Below are 21,270 nucleotides of genomic sequence, written 5' to 3' on the forward strand. Positions count from 1 at the left end.
CTCTGGGCTCCAGTACTACTCCCTGCAAGTCCTCTGGGCCTGACCACATCCAAGACAAGTCAGGGCACTGCATTGTGGAGCAAGACGCCACACTTCTGATTACCCACAGCCTTGGCCTCAGCTCCCCGCCCACTTTTGTCCTTTAAGTCAACATGTACAACTTCTGAAGAACCCAAGTTAATCACTGACCTCAAGTCTCCAAAGTTCAAGTGCTGCCTATTCCTTGTTCTTCTTTAAAAGACATAAAGGACAAATTCTCTTCCTTCTGAGCCTGGTGCCTTTGAGAGCTGCAGCTCGGCTACGGACTGGAGAACGTGTGAGTTCAGATCTGCCAAGGAAAGCCTGCGAATCGGCTGTAGATGACCTTCACCTGCTCCAGCCACGGGGTCATCATGCAGCAGGGATGCACCTGGCCTACTGAAGCTCAGCGCCGCCTGAAAGCTCACAGGGTCCAACCAGCTCATTTGGCAGAAGACACAGAGGCCTGAAGAGGAGATGTGGCTTGTTCTGGGTCAAAGAGGAAGTCAGTATGACTGCAGCCAGACACCAGGCCCTGAGTCAGTTCAGGGGTGACCCACGAGCTCCCAGTACAGACGGCCTTGGGAAAGAGGCCCTCAGCCTCAAGGAAATAATTCCTTTCCATGCCCTCTGGTTGGTGGTGGTCTCTGTACCATCCTTTAAACCACTCTTGGTTTAAGGCACATGTGCAGAGTCAAGCACAGGTTTGTGTCTGCTTTGGGGTCTCTCTCTAAGAGCTCCAGGAAAATTGCACCAGGGGCAAGAGCAGAAAGACCCTCGGGCTTCCCTGGTGGCGCAGTGGTTGAGAGTCCGCCTGATGATGCAGGGGACACGGGTTCGTGGCCCGGTCCGGGAAGATCCCACATGCCGCGGAGCAGCTGGGCCCGTGAGCCATGGCCACTGGGCCTGCGCGTCTGGAACCTGTGCTCCACAACGGGAGAGGCCGCAACAGTGAGAGGCCCGCGTACCGCAAAAAAAAAAAAAAAAAAAAAAAAAGAGCAAAAAGACCCTCTCTTCTATATTTAACTCCTTCCCATCCCCCGACACACACACACACACACACACACACACACACGGTATCTCCATGTACAGCACATTTTCTGGTTTAGTGGTGTGCGTGTGGACCCTCTGCCTTTTAATTTGGTTGAATTGCATATTCTCTTGCAAAGCCACAAGGGTTGAATTTTACTGGTTCCTGTTTTAGCAAAAAGGGCAAATTCAGATCCCCCTACCCATACCCATCTACGCATATCCATCTACTGATCAATATCCTGCATGAACCTTATTCCTGCAAATGATCTTTGCTGCTCTGACCCCAATTTGAATACTAAGTCTTGGAGGCATCCCAGATAGACTCAGCAGGTTGGAAGAGATCCTTAAACAATAGTTATTTTCACAAGGCATCGTTGGAAATGGTTGTAACCTGTACTTCTGATGACCAACACTGATGTCCTACATGCCAGATGCTCTCTTCGGTGCTCTGCAAATGGATTATCTCCTTTAAAAAATCCTCACCACAATCTGAGGAGGGAGGTTCCGTTATCTCTGTTCTTTACAGATGAGGAAACTGGCGCTCAAAGAAGTTTAGAAACAAGCTCGAAGTGACCGGAAATTCAGCTGCAGAGCTGGAATTTGAACAGAAGTCCAGCCAACTCCAAAGTCCATGGTCCAAACCACCATACTGCATTGTTTTATATGTATATAAACATATCTCCATATGGTTCATTAGTGTAATTCATTCCAAACATATAAAACCATCACCCATATGACAGTCTCAGAGTGGTACTGGGACCACAAAAGTACAGTCCTGCAACCAAAGGGGAAATCCAAATAGTTCACATTCTTTTTTTTTTTTTAATTAAGATATCATTGATATATAACATTATATTAGCTTCAGGTATACAACACCATAATTTGGTATTTGTATGTACTGTGAAATGTACTTCATGATCTTTGCATGCATTTTTTCAAACATCATGGAAGAATTTTGTAGACCATAGCTATGTTTCCTAGAATCTCCCTCTTACCTCTAAGCCATTTCCTTCACATGATGTTCCTTCACTTCTTTCTTCAAGATTTTCCCCAAATATCCTTCTCCAGATACAAACAGAACTCAAAGAGAGCAGCTGTAACTTTGTGCACACTCTCCCAAAGTGGCTCATGTTTGACTGGTTTTGAAGGAAATGTTGCGACGTGACTTCCTTTATGGCTTTGGGAAAGATACTGGAGGAAGCTTGGGGGTGCCCTGTCCCAGGCATGCATCCCCTAAGGGAAAACCTGTTCACGACCAACCTGGCCTTAACCCTTACAAAGACCTAAGAAAAGGGAAGGCAGGGCACTCTGCAGAAGGTGGGCCAGAAGAACATGAGCTAAACCTCTCCTGGGGAGGGAGGATGAATGGGAAAGGCTGGGGACACATCCAATTAATTTTTGTTCTGTCATATTTACATTCTGGCCTTGTTTATCTCATTGATTGGTTGATTGATTTTCCAAACACAGAGTCTATAGTGATAATCCCATGAAAACTCAGGAATATATAAACCCACAGGAGCTTTGGCATAGGTTTTGTACATTGGCTTCCTTAAAAGGGAAAAAGGAACTCTCATCCATTTAATAGCATTGCAAGCTAAAAAATGGTTTTCCATTGAAAGACTTATTTTTCCAATTAGTAAATACTTTTTTTTTTTCTGGCTGCACCATGTGGCTTGTGGGATCTTGGTTCCCTGACCAGGGACTGAACCCAGGCCCCAGCAGTGAAAGCGCTGAGACCTAACCAGTGGACAATCAGGGAATTCCCCTAAATACTTCCTTTAAAAACAGAAAGAGTTGGTATATATGAAAGTTGTTAAAAGAGTAAATCCTAAAAGTTCTCATCACAAGGAAAAATATTTTTTTTTGTAATTTATAGGAGATAATAGATGTTAACTAAACTTACTGTGGTAATCATTTCACGATATATGTAAGTCAAATCATTATGCTGTACACCTTAAGCTTATACAGTTCTGTATGTCGATTACATCTCAATTTTTTTAGAAAGAAAAAAGGGGAGAAAAAAACAAAAGAGTTAAATTTTCCTAGGTCTTATTACTATCTAAAACTCATGATTTTAGAAGATGGAATCAAATTGGTACAATTATTCCTATGACTTCTTGGAAAACATCATGGAATCCCTATTATCTTATTACCATAATCATTTAAAAATAATTGGTGAAAATAGCCAAGGCCATCAGGACCCACATTTAGAAAATGAGGGTTGAAAGGAGAAGATCCAAGCTAAGGAATTTCCTTAATGTCTTATCAAAGAAACAAGAGGTTAGGCCTGAGCTGTAGGTGACCCCAGTGTGACCTTGGCCTGACACCTGGGTGAAAGCCCAGACTCAGGCCCACCATGAGGCACAACTCTAGGGAAGGACTCTCACTCCCTTGAGTTGATCAGTGTACACCCTGTACATGGGAGCCCAACTTTACAAATAGATAATGATTTTTAGAGACAGCATTTCCTCTTATGACAAAAGAGAAGCATCAATTTCGCTGTAAAAATAGATTTGGGGGCTACAGAAGTTAGTTGAGAAAGCATAAACATAGTCCAAGCCCAGAAGAGCCAAAGAAAAACACAGGCCCAGGCTCCTGCCACGTGGCCCCTCCCCCAAGACACTAGTCTCCCACAGGCCGTTTATGGCTGGGACCAGATGTTGTAAATGAGGGGTGTGCCGTGACTCCAGCTGTCCCCCTACCATCTACCCCACAATGTGCAATTTTAATTTATAATTGTGGGTGAGCTATAACTGTGCTCAGAGTGGGGGCAGGGAGGGGCCATGGCGGGGGTTGGGGATGGTGGTAGAGGGACTTAGATAAATAAGTTGCAAAAAAAGAGTGAAAAATGCCAGACCAAAATTGGAGTGATTGAACGGGGCTGGTTCAGACTACATGAGCATGCCCTGCTCTGCCACCCCAGCTTGTACTGTTACATCCCCCGAGGAAGAGGGCTGCTGTGAGCTGCTGTTACTACCACGGTGGGGTCGGGACAGCGCTCAGATATGCGAGGACAGACTGATGATTATCTTTCAGTTACCTTTATTTTATATAAAGATACAAAAATTATCTTTTATTTTATTTCAATTACCTTTTCAGTGATCTTTTATTCAATTGTTATATTATCTTTTCAATTACTTTTTATTTTATTTTAATTCAATTATATTTTATTTTGTTTCAATTATATTTTACTGTACTTGACTATTTTATTTTTTCACTGTATTCTATTCTGTAATTGTAGAGTTATGTACCTGTGCATACATGTACTATCTATTTATTTATTAATTTTTTAAATTTAATTTTATTTTTTTATACAGCAGGTTCTTATTAGTTTTCTATTTTATACATATTAGTGTATATATGTCAATCCCAATCTCCCAATTCATCCCACCACCACCACCACCACCACTTCCCCTGCTTTCCCCCCTTGGTGTCCATACGTTTGTTCTCTACATCTGTGTCTCTATTTCTGCCCTGCAAACCGGTTCGTCTGTACCATCTTTCTAGATTCCACATATATGCATTAATATACGATAGTTGTTTTTCTCTTTCTGACTTACTTCACTCTCTATGACAGTCTCTAGGTCCATCCACTTTTCTACAAATGACTCAATTTCATTCCTTTTTATGCCTGAGTAATATTCCATTGTATTTATGTACCACATCTTCTTTATCCATTCATCCGATGATGGACACTTAGGTTGTTTCCATCTCCTGGCTATTGTAAATAGTGCTGCAATGAACATTGTGGTACAGGACTCTTTTTGAATTATGGTTTTCTCAGGGTATATGCCCAGTAGTGGGATTGCTGGGTCGTATGGTAGTTCTATGTTTAGTTTTTTAAGGAATCTCCATACTGTTCTCCATAGTGGTTGTATCAATTTACATTCCCACCAACAGGGCAAGACGGTTCCCTTTTCTCTACACCCTCTCCAGCATTTGTTGTTTGTAGATTTTCTGATGATGCCCATTCTAACCAGTGTGAGGTGATACCTGATTGTAGTTTTCATTTGCATTTCTCTAATAATTAGTGATGCTGAGCAGCTTTTCATGTGCCTCTTAGCCATCTGTATGTCTTCTTTGGACAAATGGCTATTTAGGTCTTCTGCCCATTTTTTGATTGGGTTGTTTGTTTTTTTAATACTGAGCTGCATGAAATATTTATATACTTTGAAGATTAATCCTTTGTCCATTGATTTGTTTGCAAATATTTTCTCCCATTCTGTGAGTTGTCTTTTCATCTTGTTTATAGTTTCCTTTGCTATGCAAAAGCTTTCAACTTTCATTAGGTCTCATTTGTTTATTTTTGTTTTTATTTCCATTACTCTGGGAGGTGGGTCAAAAAAGATCTTGCGGTGATTTATGTTAGAGCATTCTTCCTATGTTTTCTTCTAAGAGTTATATAGTATCTGGTCTTAAATTTAGGTTTTTAATCCATTCTGAGTTTATTTCTGTGTATGGTGTTAGGGAGTATTCTAATTTCATTCTTTTACATGTAGCTGTCCAGTTTTCCCAGCACCACTTATTGAAGAGACTGCCTTTACTCCATTGTATATCCTTGCCTCCTTTGTCATAGATAAGTTGACCATATGTGCATGGGCAGGGAGCTGAGGCTCAGGATTCAGAGATCAGATCCAAGGGAGGGGACTGGGGTTGGCTGCGTGAACACAGCCTGAAGGGGGCTAGTGCACCACAGCTAGCTGGGAAGGAGTCCAGGAAAAACTATGGACTTGCCTAAGAGTCAAGAGACCATTGTTTTGGGGTGCACGAGGAGAGGGGTTTCCTTCCCTGTCTGCCCACAGAAGGTAGAGCACTGCCTAAACGAGCTCCAGAGATGGGCACGAGCCATGGCTATCACCTTGAACACCAGAGACAGGCATGAAATGCCAACACTGCTGCTGCAGACACCAAGAATCCCGTGTGCAAGCACAGGTCATTATCGACACCTCCAGCCCCAGGGAGCCTGTGCAGCCTGCCACTACCAGGGTGCCATGATCCAGGGACAACTTCCCTGGGAGAACACACGGGGTGCCTCAGGCTGTTGCAACATCACGCTGGCCTCTGCTGTCGCAGGCTCGCCCCACATTCCAATTATAACTACCGTATCCCTCTCTCCCCCTGGTCTGAGTGAGTCAGAGCCCCCCAGTCGGCCACTGCTTTAACCCCGTCCTTTCTGGGTGGGGAACAGAAGCCTGAGGGCAACCTATATGCAGAGGTGGGGCCAAAACCAAAGCTGAACCCCAGGAGCTGTGCAAACAAAGAGGAGAAAGGGAAATCTCTCCCAGCAGCTTCAAGAACAGTGGATTAAATGTCCACAATCAACTTCTGGTACCCTGCATCTGTGGAATACCTGAACAGACAACAAATCAACCCAAAATTGAGGTGGTGGACTTTGGGAGCAACTGTAGACTTGGGGTTTGCTGTCTGTGACTGACTTGTTTCTGATTTTTATGTTTATCTTAGTATAGTATTTAGCGCTTGTTATCATTGGTGGCTTTGTTTATTGGTTTTGTTGCTCTATTCTTTTCTTAATTATTGTTACTTTATAAATTTTTTTATTTTAATAATTCTTTTTATTTTTTTATTTTAATAATTTTATTTTTCTTTCTTTTTTTTTCCCTTTTCTTCTGAGCCATGTGGCTGACAGGGTCTTGGTGATTCAGGCTGGTTTCAGGCCTGAGCCTCTGAGGTGGGAGAGCCAAGTTCAGGATATTGGACCACCAGAGACCTCCCAGCCCCAACTAATAACAATTGGCAAGATCTCTCCCAGAGATCTGTGTATCAACACTAAGACTCAGCTCCACCCAACAGCCAGCAAGCTCCAGTGCTGGATGCCCCATGATAAACACTAGCCAGGCAGGAGCACAACCCCACCCATTGGCAGAGAGGCTGCCTAAAACCAAACTAAGTTCACAGACATGCCAAAACACACGAACAGATGCAGTACTGCTCACCAGAAACTCAAGATCCAGCCCCACCCACCAGAACATAGGCAGCAGTCCCCTCCACTAGAAAGCCTACACGAGCCACTGAACCAACCTTACCCACTGGGGGCAGACACCAAAAACAACAGGAACTACGAACCTGCAGGTTGTGAAAAGGAGACCCCAAGCACAGTAAGTTAAACAAAATGAGAAGACTGATAAATGTGCATCAGATGAAGGAGCAAGGTAAAAACTCATCAGACCAAACAAATTAAAAGGAAATAGGCAGTCTACCTCAAAAAGAATTCAAAGTAATGATAGTAAAGATGATCCAACATCTTGGAAATAGAATGGAGAAAATGCAAGAAATGTTTAAAAAGGACCTAGAACTAAAGAGCAAACAAACAATGATGAACAACACAAAAAATGAAATTAAAAATTCTCTAGATGGGATCAATACCAGGGTAACTGAGGCAGAAGGACAGATAAGTGACCTGGAAGACAAAATAGTGGAAATAACTACAGCAGAGAAGAACAAATAAAAAAGAAGGAAAAGAATTGAGGACAGTCTCAGAGACCTCTAAGACAACATTAAACATACCAACATTAGAATTATAGGGGTCCCAGAAGAAGAGAAAAAGAAAGGGTCTGAGAAAATATTTGAAGAGATTATAGTTGAAAATCCCTAACATGGGAAAGGAAATGGTCAATAAAGGCCCGAAAGTGCATAGAGTCCCATACAGGATAAATCCAAGGAGAAACACACCAAGACACATATTAATCAAACTATCAAAAATTAAATACAAACAAAAAATATTAAAAGCAGCAAGGGAAAAGCAACAAATAACATACAAGGGAATCCCCAGAAGGTTAACGGTTGATCTTTCAGCAGAAACTCTGCAAGCCAGAAGAGAGTGGCAGGACATATTTGAAGTGATGAAAGGGAAAAACCTACAACCAAGATTACTCTACCGAGCACGGATCTCATTCAGATTCGACGGAGAAATTAAAAACTTTACAGACAAGCAAAAGTTAAGAGAATTCAGCACCACCAAACCAGCTCTACAACAAATGCTAAAGGAACTTCTCTAGGCAGGAAACACAAGAAAAGGAAAAGACCTACAGAAACAAACCCAAAACAATTAAGAAAATGGTAATGGGAACATACATATCAATAATAACCTTAAATGTAAATGGATTAAGTGCCCCAACCAAAAGACATAGACTGGTGAATGGATACAAAAACAAGACCCATATATATGCTGTATACAAGAGACCCACTTCAGACCTAGGGACACATACAGACTGAAAGTGAGGGGATGGAAAAAGGTATTCCATGAAAATGGAAATCAAAAGAAAGCTGCAGTAGCAATTCTCATACAAAAAAGACTTTAAAATAAAGGCTATTACAAGAGACAAAGAAGGACACTACATAATGATCAAGGGATCAATCCAAGAAGAAGATTTAACAATTATAATACTTATGCACCAAACATAGGAGCACCTCAATACATAAGGCAAATGCTAACAGCCATAAAAGGGGAAATTGACAGTAACACAATAAGAGTAGGGGACTTTAACACCCCACTTTCACCAATGGACAGATCATCCAAAATGAAAATAAATAAGGAAACACAAGCTTTAAATGACACATTAGACAAGATGGACTTGGTTGATATTTATAGGATATTACATCCAAAAACAATGGAATACACTTTCTTCTCAAGTGCTCATGGAACATTCTCCAGGATAGATCATATCTTGGTTCACAAATCAAGCCTTGGTAAATTTAAGAAAATTGAAATCATATCAAGTATCTTTCAAACCACAATGCTATGAGACTAGACAGCAATTACATGAAAAAAACTGTAAACATTACAAATACATGGAGGCTAAACAATACGCTACTAAATAACCAAGAAATCACTGAGGAAATCAAAGAGGAAGTTAAAAAATACCTAGAAACAAAAGACAATGGAGACGCAATGACCAAAAACCTATAGGATGCAGCAAAAGCAGTTCTAAGAGGGAAGTTTATAGCAATAAAATCCTAACTCAAAAAGCAAGAAAAATCTCAAATAAACAACCTAACCTGACGCCTAAAGCAATCAGAGAAAGAAGAACAAAAAACCCCCAAAGTTAGCAGAAGAAAAGAAATCATAAAGATCAGATCAGAAATACATGAAAAAGAAATGAAGGAAACAAAAGCAAAGATATGTAAAACTAAAAGCTGGTTCTTTGAGAAGATAAACTAAATTGATAAACCATTAGCCAAACTCATCAAGAAAAAAAGGGAGAAGACTCAAATCAAAGATTTAGAAATGAAAAAGGAGAAGTAACAACTGACACTGCAGAAATACAAAGGAACATGAGAGATTACTACAAGCAACTCTATGCCAATAAAATGAACAACCTGGAAGAAATGAACAAATTCTTAGAAAAGCACAACCTTCCAAGACTGAACCAGAAAGAAATAGAAAATATAAACAGACCAGTCACAAGCACTGAAATTGAAACTATGATTTAAAATCTTCCAACAAACAAAAGCCCAGAACCAGATAGTTTCACAGGCGAATTCTATTAAACATTTAGAGAAGAGCTAACACCTATCCTTCTCAAACTCTTCCAAAATATAGCAGAGGGATGAACACTCCCAAACTCATTCTACAAGGCCACCATCACCCTGATACCAAAACCAGACAAAAATGTCACAAAAAAAGAAAACTAGAGGCCAATATCACTGATGAACATAGATGCAAAAATCCTCATCAAAATACTAGCAAACAGAATCCAACAGCACATTAAAAGGATCATACACCATGATCAAGTGGGGCTTATCCCAGGAATGCAAGGATTCTTCAATATACACAAATCAATCAATGTGATAAACCATATTAACAAATTGAAGGAGAAAAACCATATGATAATCTCAATAGATGAAGCAAAAGATTTCAACAAAATTCAATACCCATATATCATAAAAACTCTTCAGAAAGTAGGCATGGAGGAAACCTACCTCAACATAATAAAGGCCATATATGACAAATGCACAGCCAATATCATTCTCAATGGTGAAAATCTGAACCCATTTCCTCTAAGATCAGTAACAAGACAAGGTTGCCCACTCTCATCACTATTATTCAACACAGTTTTGGAAGTTTTAGCCACAGCAATCAGAGAAGAAAAAGAAATAAAAGGAATCCAAATAGGAAAAGAAGTAAAGCTGTCACTGTTTGCAGATGACATGATACTATATGTAGAGAATCCTAAAGATGCTACCAGAAAACTACTAGAGCTAATCAATGAATTTGGTAAAGTAGCAGGATACAAAATTAATGCACAGAAATCTCTTGCATTCCTATACACTAATGATGAAAAATCTGAAAGAGAAATTAAGGAAACACTCCCTTTTACCACTGCAATAAAAAGAATAAAATACCTAGGAATAAAGCTACCGAAGGAGACAAATAACCTGTATGCAGAAAACTATTATGACACTAATGAAAGAAATTAAAGTTGATACAAACAGATGGAGACATAAACCGTGCTCTTGGTTTGGAAGAATCAACATTGTGAATATGACTGTGCTACACAAAGCAATCTACAGATTCAATAAAATACCTATGAAACTACTAATGGCATTTTTCATAGAACTAGAAGAAAAAATTTCACAATTTGTATGGAAACACAAAAGATCCCGAATAGCCAAAGCAATCTTGAGAAGGAAAAAAGGAGCTGGAGGAATCAGGCTCCCTGACTTCAGACTATACTACAGGAATCAAGACAATATGGTAATATGGTACTGGCACAAAAACAGAAATATAGATCAGTGGAACAGGACAGAAAGCCCAGAGATAAACCCACACACATATGGTCACCTTATCTTTGACAAAAGAGGCAAGAATATACAATGGAGAAAAGACGTACTCTTCAATAAGTGGTGCTGGGAAAACTGGATAGCTACATGTAAGAGAATGAAATTAGAACACTTCCTATCACCATACACAAAAATAAACTCAAAATGGATTAAAGACCTAAATGTAAGGCCAGACACTATAAAACTCTTAGAGGAAAACATAGGCAGAATACTCTATGACATAAATCACAGCAAGATCTTTTTGACCTACCTCCTAGAGAGATAGAAATAAAAATAAACAAATGGGATCTAATGAAACTTAAAAGCTTTTGCACAGCAAAGGAAACCATGAACAAGACAAAAACACAACCCTCAGAATGGGAGAAAATATTTGGAAATGAAGCTACTGACAAAGGATTAATCTCCAAAATACAAGCAGCTCATGCAGCTCAATATAAAAAAAAAAAAAACCAATCCAAAAATGGGCAGAAGACCTAACCAGACATTTCTCCAAAGAAGATACACAGATTGCCATGAAAGGATGGCATGAAAGGATGCCATGAACATGGATCATGAAAGGATGCTCAACATCACTAATCCTTAGAGAAATACAAATCAAAACTGCAATGAGGGATCACCTCACACTGGTCAGAATGGCCATCATCAAAAAATCTACAAACAATAAATGCTGGAGACGGTGTGGAGAAAAGGGAACTCTCTTGCCCTTTTGGTGGGAATGTAAGTTGATAGAGCCACTATGGAGAACAGTATGGAGGTTCCTTAAAAAACTGAAAACAGAACTATCATATGACCCAGCAATCCCACAACTGGGCATATACCCTGAGAAAACCATAATTTTAAAAGAGTCATGTACCACAGTATTCATTGCAGCACTGTTTACAATAGCCAGGACATGGAAGCAACCTAAGTGTCCATCAACAGACGAACGGATAAAGAAGGTGTGGCACTTATATACAATGGAATATTACTCAGCCATAAAAAGAAATGAAATTGAGTTATTTGTAGTGAGGTGGGTGGACCTAGAGTCTGTCATAAAGAGTGAAGTAAGTCAGAAAGAGAAAAACAAATACTGTATGCTAACAGATATAGATGGAATCTAAAAAAAAAAAAAGGTTGTGATGAACTTAGGGTAGGACAGGAATAAAGACGCAGAGAGTGGACTTGAGGACATGGGGAGGCGGAAGTGTAAGCTGGGACGAAGTGAGAGAGTGGCATTGACATATATACACTACCCAATGTAAAATAAATAGCTAGTGGCAAGCAGCTGCATAACACAGGGAGATCAGCTTGGTGTTTTGTGACCACCTAGAGGTGTGGGATACAGAGGGTGGGAGGGAGATGCAAGAGGGAGGGTATATGGGGTATATATGTATACATATAGCTGATTCACTTTGTTATACAGCAAAAACTAACATTGTAAAGCAATTATACTTCAATAAAGATGTTAAAAAAAAGATTGCTTTGGCTATTCAGGGTCTTTTGTGTCTCTGTACAAATTTTAAGATTTTTTGTTCTAGTTGTGTAAAAAAATGCCTTTGGTAATTTGATAGGGATTGCATTGAATCTGTAGATTGCTTTGGGTAGTATAGTCATTTTCACAATATTGATTCTTCCAATCCAAGAACATGGTATATCTCTTCATCTGTTTGTGTCATCTTTGATTTGTTTCATCAGTGTCTTATAGTTTCCTGAGTGCAGGTATTTTACCTCCTTAGGCAGGATTATTCCTTGGTATTTTATTCTTTTTGTTGCAGTGGTGAATGGGAGTGTTTCCTTAATTTCTCTTTCTGACTTTTCATTGTTAGTTTATAGGAATGCAAGAGATTTCTGTGCATTAATTTTGTATCCTGCAACTTTACCAAATTCATTGATTAGCTCTAGTAGTTTTCCAGCGGCATCTTTAGGATTATGTATGTATAGTATCATGTCATCTGCAAACAGTGACAGTTTTACTTCTTCTATTCCAATTTGGATTCCTTTTATTTCGTTTTCTTCTCTGATTGCCGTGGCTAGGACTTCCAAAACTATGTTCACTAATAGTGGTGGGAGTGGACATCCTTGTCTTGTTCCTGATCTTAGAGGAAATGCTTTAAGTTTTTCACCATTGAGAATGATGTTTGCTGTGGGTTTTTGTATATGGCCTTTATGATGTTGGGCTAGGTTCCTTCTATGCCCACTTTCTGGAGAGTTTTTATCATACTCTCCAGAGTATAATAAAAAACTCTGGGTGTTGAATTATGTCAAAAGTTTTTTCTGCATCTATTGAGATGATCATATGGTTTTTATTCTTCAATTTGTTAATATGGTGTATCACATGGATTGATTTGCATATATTGAAGAATCCTTGCATCACTGGGATAAATCCCACTTGATCATGGTGTATGATCCTTTTAATGTGTTGTTGGATTCTGTTTGCTAGTATTTTGTTGAGGACTTTTGCATCTATATTTATCAGTGATGTTGGTCTCTAATTTCTTTTTTTTTTATTATCTTTGTCCGGTTTTGGTATCAGGGTGATGGTGGCCTTGTAGAATGAGTTTGGGAGTGTTCTTCCTCTGCAATTTTTTGGAAGAGTTTGAGAAGGATGGGTGTTAGCTCTTCTCTAAATATTTGATGGAATTCACCTGTGAAGCCATCTGGTCCTGGGCTTTTGTTTGTTGGAAGATTTTTAATCACAGTTTCAATTTCATTACTTGTGATTGGTCTGTTCATATCTTCTATTTCTTTCTGGTTCAGTCTTGGAAGTGTATACCTTTCTAATGATTTGTCCATTTCTTCCAGGTTGTCCATTTTATTGGCATAGAGTGGACTGTAGTAATCTCTCAGGATACTTTGTATTCTGCAGTGTCCGTTGCAACTTCTCCTTTTTCATTTCTAATTTTATTGATTTGCGTTATCTCCCTCTTTTTCTTGATCAGTCTGGCTAAAGATTTACCTATTTTGTTTATCTTCTCAAAGAACCACCTTTAGTTTTATTGATCTTTACTATTGTTTTGTTTCTATTTCATTTATTTCTGCTGTGATCTTTATGATTTCCTTCCTTCGCTAACTGCGTTTTATTTGTTCTTCTTTCTCTAGTTCCTTTAGGTGTAAGGTTAAATGGCTTATTTGAGATTTTTCTTGTTTCTAAAGGTAGGGTTGTACTGCTATAAACTTCCCTCTTAGAACTGCTTTTGCTGCATCTCATAGGTTTTGGATCATCGTGTTTTCATTGTCATTTGTCTCTAGGTATTTTTTGATTTCCTCTTTGATTTCTTCAGTGATCTCTTGATTATTTAGTAACATATTGTTTAGCCTCCATGTGTTTTTTTTTAATGTTCTTTTCCCCTGTAATTCATTTCTAATTTCATAGCATTGTGGTCGGAAAAGATGCTTGATATGATGTCAATTTTCTTCAGTTTACCAAGGCTTGATTTGTGACCCAAGATGGGATGTATCCTGGAGAATGTTCCATGTGTGCTTGAGAAGAAAATGTAATCTGCTGTTTTCAGATGGAATGTCCTATAAATATCAATTAAATCTATCTGGTCTATTGTGTCATTTAAAGCTTGTGTTTCTGTATTAATTTTCTGTCTGGATGATCTGTCTATTGGTGTAAGTGAGGTGTGAAAGTCTCCCATTATTATTGTGTTACTGTCGATTTCTTCTTTTATAGCTGTTAACATATGCCGTATGTATTGAGGTGCTCCTATGATGGGTGCATATATATTTATAATTGTTAAATCTTCTCCTTGAATTGCTCCCTTGATCATTATGTTGTATCCTTCCTTGTCTCTTGTAACTTTCTTTATTTTTTTGGCTGCATTGGGTCTTTGTTGCTGTGTGTGGGCTTTCTCTGGTTGTGAGGAGTGGGGGCTACTCTTCTTTGCCGTGTGCAGGCTTCTCATTGCAGAGGCTTCTCTTGTTGCAGCGGAGCATGGGCTCTAGGCACGTGGGCTTCAGTAGCTGTGGTGCATGGGCTTAGTTGCTGCACGGCATGTGGGATCTTCCTGGACAAGGGCTCGAACCCATGTCCCCTGCATTGGCAGGCAGATTCTTAATGACTGCACCACCAGGGAAGCCCAACATTCTTTATTTCAAAGTCTAACTTATCTGATATGAATATTGCTGCTCCAACTTTCTTTTGATTTCCATTTGCATGGAATATCTTTTTCCATCCCCACAGTTTCAGTCTGTATGTGTCCCTAGGTCTGAAGTGGGTCTCTTGTAGACAGCATATATATGAGTCTTGTTTTTGTATCCACTCAGCCTGTGTCTTTTGGTTGGAGCATTTAATCCATTCATGTTTAAGGTAATTATCAATATGTATGCTCCTATTACCATTCTCTTAATTTTTCTGGGTTTGTTTTTGTAGGTCCTTTTCTTCTCTTGTGTTTCCCACTTAGAGAAGTTCCTTTAGCATTTGTTGTAGAGCTGGTTTGGTGGTGCTGAATTCTCTTAGCTTTTGCTTACCTGCAAAGCTTTTGATTTCTCCATTGAATCTGAGTGAGATCCTTGCCAGGTAGTGTAATCTTGGCTGTAGGTTCTTTCATCACTTTAAATATATCGTGTCACTCCATTCTGGCTTGTAGAATTTCTGCTAAGAAATCAGCTGTTAACCTTATGGAGTTCCCTTGTATGTTATTTGTCATTTTTCCCTTGTTGCTTTTAATAATTTGTCTTTGTCTTTAATTTTTATTAATTTGATTACTATGTGTCTCGACATGTTTCTCCTTGGTTTTATCCTGCCTGGGACTCTGCACTTCCTGGACTTGGGTGGCTATTTCCTGTCCCATGTTAGGGAAGTTTTCAACTATAATCTCTTCAAATATTTTCTCGGGTCCTTTCTCTCTCTCTTCCCCTTTTGGGATCCCTATATTGTGAATGTTCGTGCATTTAATGTTGTCCCAGAGGTCTCTTACACTGTCTTCACTCCTTTTCATTCTTTTTTCTTTATTCTCTTACATGGCAGTGAATTCCACCATTCTGTCTTCCAGGTCACTTATCCGTTCTTCTGCCGCAGTTATTCTGCTATTGATTCCTTCTAGTGTATTTTTTATTTCAGTTATTGTATTGTTCATCTCTGTTTGTTTGTTCTTTAATTCTTCTAGGTCTTTGTTAAACATTTCTTTAATCTTCTCGATCTTTGCCTCCATTCTTTTTCCAAGGTCGTGGATATTCTTCACTATCATTATTATGAATTCTTTTTCTGCAAAGTTGCCTATCTCCACTTCATTTAGCTGTTTTTGGGGGGTTTTATCTTGTTCCTTCATCTGGTACATAGTCCTCTGCCTTTTCATTTTGTCTATCTTTCTGTGAATGTGGTTTTCCTTCCACAGGCTGCAGGATTGTAGTTCTTCTTGCTTCTGCTGTCTGCCCTCTAGTGGATGAGCCTATCTAAGAGGCTTGTGCAAGCTTCCTGATGGGAGGAACTGGTATGGGTGGAGCTGGGTGTTGCTCTGGTGGGCAGAGCTCAGTAAAACTTTAATCCACTTGTCTCCTGATGGGTGGGGCTGAGTTCCCTCCTTGTTGGTTTTTTGACCTGAGGCGACCCAGCACTGGAGCTTACAGGCTTTTGGTGGGGCTAATGGCAGACTGCGGGAGGGCTCACACCAAGGAATACTTCCCAGAACTTCTGCTGCCAGTGTCCTTGTCCCCATGGTGAGCCACAGGTGTCCCCCACCTCTTCAGGAGACCCTCCAACACTAGCATGTAGGTCTGGTTCAGTCTCCTATGGGGTCACTGCTCCTTCCCCCTCAGTCCTGATGCACTTACTACTACTTTGTGTGTGCCCTCCAAGGGTGGAGTCTCTGTTTCGCCCAGCCCTGTTGAAGTCCTGCAATCAAATCCCGCTAGCCTTCAAAGTCTGATTCTCTGGGAATTCCTCCTCCTGTTGCCAGACCCCCAGTTTGGGAAGCCTGACGTGGGTCTCAGGACCTTCACTCCAGTTGGTGGACTTCTGTGGTATGATTGTTCTCCAGTTTGTGAGTCACCAACCCAACGGTTATGGGATTTGATTTTATTGTGATTGCGCCCTTCCTACCATCTCACTTCAGCTTCTCCTTTGTCTTTCGATGTGGGGTATCTTTTTTTGGTGAGTTCCAGTATCTTCCTATCAATGATTGTTCAGCACTTAGTTGTGATTCTCTCACAAGAGGGAGTGAGTGCACGTCCTTCTACTCTGCCATCTTAAACCAATCTCTCCTCAATTATCTTCTAAAAATGAAAAACTCCATGATGTTTTAGGCTTCTGGGACTAAAGTTCACTTGCAGTTTTCACCTTTTCCAGGTTCGTGTGAGTTTATCTTTCTATAGAGTTTGTATTAATTAGTTTGCTCCAGCTGCCATAACCAAATACCAGCCTGGGTGGCTTAAACAACAGAAATGTGTTTTCTCACCGTTCCAGAGGTTAGAAGTCTAAGATCAAGGAAGACACCTGACTTGTACACAGCTGCCTTCTCACTGTGTCTTCACGTGGTCTTTTCTTTGTGCACTCTCAGAGGTTGAGGGAGCTCCCTGGTGTCTCTTCCTCTTGTAAAGGCTTCACCCTTATGACCTCATTTAATCTTAATTACCTCTTTAAAGACCTGCTCTCCAAATACAGTCACATTGGGGGTGAGGGCTTCAACACACAATTTTAGAAGGACATGATTCAGTCCATAAAAGAGGGTTTAGGTCTGGGGAAGTAATCATGGGATTATTTTGCTTTTAAGTAAATCTGCCTTCTGCCCAGCCTCTCTCTTATAGCTCCTTACAATGCCCTCTGCCCGTCAGGAGACTCCTCTTCACTACCTGCCAAATATGCTTCTCTGCTAATCCCACTCACTAACCATCCCTCTAAACTGCTTCCCATAGCAGTCCTACTCCTTGGAATAGATCCCCCACTTTCCCCAGACATAACCTGGTCAAATTCTGTCCCCACTGTCTGCTAAACCTGTTCTTTATTTGTAAATCAAGGTCCTTTCTGAACATCTTTTCTACCCTATGCTTTGTCTGCAAGGAAGCTCAGAGTCAAAACTCCATCTGACCACTGGAAATGTACACAGGGCTATACAGCAAACATCTTAGCCAACCCTTTCATTCATTCCTTAATTCAACAAACATTTACTGAACATCTGCTATATATACAGTCATTAATCCAGTTCTGTGGGATCCATCAGTGAACAAAACAGGCAAAGAATCCTTCCTTCATAGAGCTTACCTTCTTCCTGTCCATACTTTCCCTTTGCCCTGATTTCATTTAATTTAAAAATATTTATTGTTCTGTGTCTATGTCAATCATATTATATTTGCAAATATTACCTTATCATACCTTATCATAGTGTATAAATCTATAATATTATTGTATTATATATTTTTTGCAAGGATCCAATTGCTTTTAACAATAAATAGAGCCATTGTAAGGAATAAATTAGATGATACGTATAAAGCCCCAAGCACATTGTCAGGGCTCAGTACATGGTAACTTTCTATCTTTTAAAATCCCAGATATCTTCTCTCTCCAGAAGTCTTTAATGACACCAGAAAATGCAAGGATTTTCCCTTCTTTTACTATTTTCCCTTAGTACATATTCATCTATTATATAGCTTAACACCTTGTTATATTCTTTCATATATTATTCTCTCATTCTTTCCTGTTTGTAAATCAGTCTTCTTTAGGAGTAGGTTGTAAACTCAATGTATATTCTTAGACCGCACAACACAATCTAGGTTTACATAAGGGATGAACTAATGTACAAGCATTCTCTCTCCCATTTTCACTCTCTCTTTATTTTTAAAATCTGGCCCTCTTTATAAAACAACACCCAGTTCCTTAATTGGGGTGAGGGGAGTTCTTCTGAATTTAAAAATTAATTTGATTTACATTGCTAAAACACATCCATCACTGAACGTGGAACGAAAGCAGTGACACTTCAAACAAAAGAAACATTTCAAGTAATTAAGAGTGAAGGACCAGAACATTACTGTGTTTTCTATAAAAGGAAAAATCTGCAGTCAAAATAGCTGAGAAAAAGAGCACGGGTTAAGTCAGTTGTGGTGTATCCATTGGATGGAGTCTTATGCATTCATTTAAAAACTGCAGTTGAAGGCGGAGGAAGCCCACCAAGTGCTCTTAGGTTGGGGAGGGGGGAAAGGAAGCAGTTATTCAAAACTGTAGAGTATATGCTCAATTTTATAAATATTCTATTTACATATCTACAAAGACATCTAAAAAAAGATTAAAAAGAAATGTCTTAGAAAATGAGCCTTATCTATGGGTGGTGAAATAACTGGTGAAAATTTACTTCATCCTTATACAGATATTTCTTTTACAATCAGGAAAATAAGAACACATGTTGTGTTGAAAACTAAAGTTAAAGAAGGACTTGAAGGCATCACTTTAGGGACAGGCGCTGTACTGGGGAATGTGAGGATTGCCTGTCATCCTGTACATGGGGTCAGGCCCTTGCCTCTGGTCCTGGCATTCAGAAAGCATTTCTTCAAGTAATAAGGGCTGCATTTCTTTTAAAACACCCTGTAATTTTGGCTTTCCACAAAATCCAATGGATGCTCTTTACAGTTAAGGCAAAAGTTTCTCTGGAAATAAACACGAGTACTCTGTCCTTCCATTCAGAAAGGATGAAGCCCACTGCTATTCCACGGATGGGTGGGGCTGAGAAGACCAGCTGGTAATCAGCGGCTGTTTCCAAAAGAGAACAGGGAGGGCAATCCATCTGAAATAGAGCAAATGTGAGGGCACAGGCCGTCCTTCCTCAGTTTCCCTCCCCTGTCTCAGCAGACAGAGAATTCATAGCAGCCCTTCAACATCCCGTCTCATTCCTCCAGCCAACAACCAGGTCGGTATTTTTAACAAGGCATAAAAGTTGTGATTCTAGGGCTTCCCTGGTGGTGCAGTGGTTGAGAGTCCGCCTGCCGATGCAGAGGACACGGGTTCATGCCCTGGTCCGGGAAGATCCCACATGCCACGGAGCAGCTAGGCCCGTGAGCCATGGGTGCTGAGCCTGCGTGTCCAGAGTCTGTGTTCCGCAACGGGAGAGGCCACAACAGTGAGAGGCCCGCGTACCGCAAAAAAACAAACAAACAAACAAAACTTGCGATTCTATTAAAAACATATGTCTCTTGTTTCAAAGCATGGTTAGCAACAGCAACTGACATTCAGTAAACACACCATCAACAGGGGAACATGCTCAGTGAACTCCAAGTCTCAAATTCTGAGTATTATATTCTTACAAAGCAGCACAGGATCTTCTGGCTGGAATAAATTTTGAGATAATCTCTTGGGCCTGCTTTCTGACTTCTTGAGAAGACTGTTCAATCAGCTTGAAAACAATAACTGTTCTCACTTTTACCATTTCTCACAGAGAAGAGAGAAGATCAGTAGGGCAGAATTTTGAAAAGTGGGCGAGGGGGAGGAAAGAGAAGGCTAATGAACTACACAGAGTGGGCAAAGAGTTGGGAGGCCAAGTCGGCCCCTAGATCTATGGTCAGACAACGTGTGTCAACGAGAAGTCCCCATTCAAGTAAGGGTTTTGCTTAGAGATTGCATGGACTGGATGTTTGTGCCCCCTCAAAATCCATTTGTTGAGGCCCTAGCCCCCAGTGTGATCGTTTGGAGGTGGGGCCTTTGGGAGGTAATTAGGGTTAGATTAGGTCATGAGGGTAGGGCACTCATGACAGAATTATAAAAAGAGGAAGAGACGTGAGGTTTCTCTTTCTCCCCTCATGCACCAAAGGTCATGTGACGACGTAAGGAGAAGACGGCCTTCTGCAAACTATGAAGAGAGCCTCAGTAGGCACCGAATCTGATGGCACCTTGATCTTGATCTTCCCAGCCTCCAGAACTGTGAGAAATAAATGTTGTTTAAGCCATCCAGTCTATGGTAGTTTGTTATGGCAGCCCAAGCTGACTAAGATAGACACCTTTTAAAACAAAGGAAGATTTGAATTTGCTGAACTCATTGGTGAGGAACTTGGGCTCTGCCATTAGACAAATGGCTTTAAATCCATTTCCCCACTTGGCTCTAGGAGCTTAACTTGTCTAAGACTTAGTTTTCACATCTGTACGATAGGGGTTACAAGGATGCCTCCTTCATGGGACTGCTTGAAGAATAATATGAGACTAACAGCAGGCACGGCATGTAGTGTTTCATAACCCTCTCCCCTCTCGACTCCTGAAATGCTGCCATAAAGCCCATGAGAAAGTCAATAAGAAGAACATATAAACCGAGGTTGGGATAGGGAGAGACAGGTAATCAGCCAGCAAATAATGGAGAATTGACTGTACATCTGTGAGCTGGAGTTTCTGTAGGAACACAGGCCATATGTCCGCTTAGAAGCCAGTTCCATACACACAAATTACCAGACTTTTAAACGCTTCCCCTCAAATCCTGATGCTTGGGGCGGAGGGAGAAGAAGGGAGGGAACCTCCAGACCAGATAT

Source organism: Mesoplodon mirus (genome assembly GCF_964341445.2).
Source record: "Mesoplodon mirus genome assembly, chromosome: 5".
NCBI classification, from domain to species: Eukaryota; Metazoa; Chordata; class Mammalia; order Artiodactyla; family Ziphiidae; genus Mesoplodon; species Mesoplodon mirus.